Source organism: Lycium ferocissimum, chromosome 7 (genome assembly GCF_029784015.1).
Source record: "Lycium ferocissimum isolate CSIRO_LF1 chromosome 7, AGI_CSIRO_Lferr_CH_V1, whole genome shotgun sequence".
NCBI classification, from domain to species: domain Eukaryota; kingdom Viridiplantae; phylum Streptophyta; class Magnoliopsida; order Solanales; family Solanaceae; genus Lycium; species Lycium ferocissimum.
In genome coordinates, this window is record NC_081348.1 from 49,031,023 (window position 1) to 49,033,317 (window position 2,295).

General features: G+C 31.1%; 1 pseudogene; it reads right to left on the bottom strand.

The window, feature by feature from the left end:
• Window positions 1-2,295, bottom strand: part of LOC132062287 (methyl-CpG-binding domain-containing protein 11-like) — a 13,165-nt pseudogene extending 10,870 nt beyond the window's left edge.

Genomic DNA, 2,295 nt, shown 5'->3' on the forward strand with positions numbered 1-2,295 from the left:
CGAAAATCTGCATACATATACTGAATTTAGCTAAATACTGTAACTTCTGAGAGGAAGTTAACTAAAGCATAATGCACCTACTTGTTTAAGAGTTACTTGCCATGTCACACATAATTAACACCTAGGTCGCAATTAACGCTTAACATATCACTAATTCAAAACAAGAAATATACTAATCGAAATTTAATCACTAAATCATAGCCTCCTAATGTTAAATTTAGCGCAAACAACTCAAATTTAAAGCTAATCAACACAAGAAATCAGCCAAAAGTATCTCTCCACTTTCAACCACAAACACACAACTAAACCAAAGACAATTTCCATAACTATAAACTCAGATCATGCACAAAAAATTTCAAAAATGGAAAACAGAAAATACAGCTTATACATATACCTAATTAGGAAGTTAACTAAAGCATAAGGCACCTACTTGTTTAAGAGTTATACGACAATTAACGCTTAACATATCACTAATTCAAAACAAAAAATATAATCTGAAAATAAACAACTCAAATTTAAAGCTAATCAACACAAGAAATCAGCTAAAAGTATCTCTCCACTTTCAACCACAAACACGCACCTAAACTAGACAATTTTCATAACTATATACTCAGATTATACAAAAAAAATTCCAAGACAAAAGGAAATACAATTAAAAGAAAACGTATAATGTGCATATTCTTTTCTTCTTCTTGTTGTAAATGAAGAAAACATTAAAGAGTAGCACACTCTTCTTCCAGCGAGGTGAAGCAGGTAATTTGAAATAATGAAAACAGCTAATCAAAATTTAATCACTAAATCATAGCCAGTGTTATCAAAAGCGAAAAGCGCAAAAAAGCTCTAAGCTCCGTTGGGGCTTTAAGCGCCAAGCGCAAATAAAGCGTGGGCTTTATTGAGAAAAGGCGCAATGGAGAAAAAATACAAGTATATATGCTTAGATCGAGACTAAAAATTATAAGCATGAATAACAAATATATGGACAAAGAAATTGGAAAAAAATGACAATAAAGTGAAATATTGTAATTGCTTAGTGTCGCCTCTTCGGGAAACACTTATTGGCAAGAAAAAATATGTCTTAGAATCTTAATGACGACACTGAAGCACACATTAAGTAACGCAAAGCACTCAACATATTTTGAGCCTCGCTTCAGGGCTTAAGCGCGCTTTTGATTACACTCATCATAGCCTCTTAATGTTAAATTTAACACAGTCAACTCAATTGAAAAGCTAATAATCACAACCAAATCAGCCCAAAATTATTCCTCCACTCTCAACCACTAACACACAACTAAGCAACTCAAATCCCTAATTATACATATATACCTAATTAATTAGGAAGTTAACTAAAGCATAATGCACCTACTTGTCTATGAGTTACACGACATGTCATATGTAATTAACACCTAGGTCACAATTAACGCTTAATATATCACTAAATCATAGCCTCCTAATGTTAAACTAAAGGCAAACAACTCAAATTTAAAGCTAATCAACACAAAAGTAACTAAAGCAAAGACAATTTCCATAACTATAAACTCAGCTTATACAGAAAAATCTCCAAGAAAAAGAAATACAATTAAAAGAAAACATACAATGTAAACGTACAAGTTAACTAAAGCATAATGCACCTACTTGTTTAAGAGTTACGCGACATGTCACACATAATTAACACCTAGGTCTCAATTAACGCTTAACATATCACTAATGCACAACAAAAACATAATTCCAAATAATAAAAGCAGCTAATCGAAATTTAATCACCAAATTATAGCCTCCTACTGTTAAATTTAGCGCAAACAACTTAATATACTTAAATAGCTGAATTAAGACCTAGGTCACAATTAACGCTTAATATATCACTAATTTAAAGCAAATCTACTAGGAAGTTAACAGGTCACTCTTAATTGGTAATTATTCATTCAGCTATTAAAACTTTTTTTTAGGAAAAAAAAAAAAAAAAACCTAGGTCATAATTAAAGCTAATCGAAATTTAATCACTAAATCATAGTCTCTTAATGTTAAATTCAACGTAAGCAACTTAAAAAAAAAAAAAAAAAACGTAAAATGTGCATTATGAGTATACGTACTCTCTTTTTCCAACCAGGTGGAGCAGGTAATTCAATTGGAACGGCGTCGTTTTTCTTCACATCAACAGCTTTGTTCTCCATTTCCATTCTTCTTTGATTTGATTTTGAAAGCTGAAAATAAAAAATAAAAATTAAGAAGAGACAAAAAGGGTGATTTGTTTTTGAATTGGGAAATGGAAAAGAGGGGACTGTGGACGTCAGTTTTTTA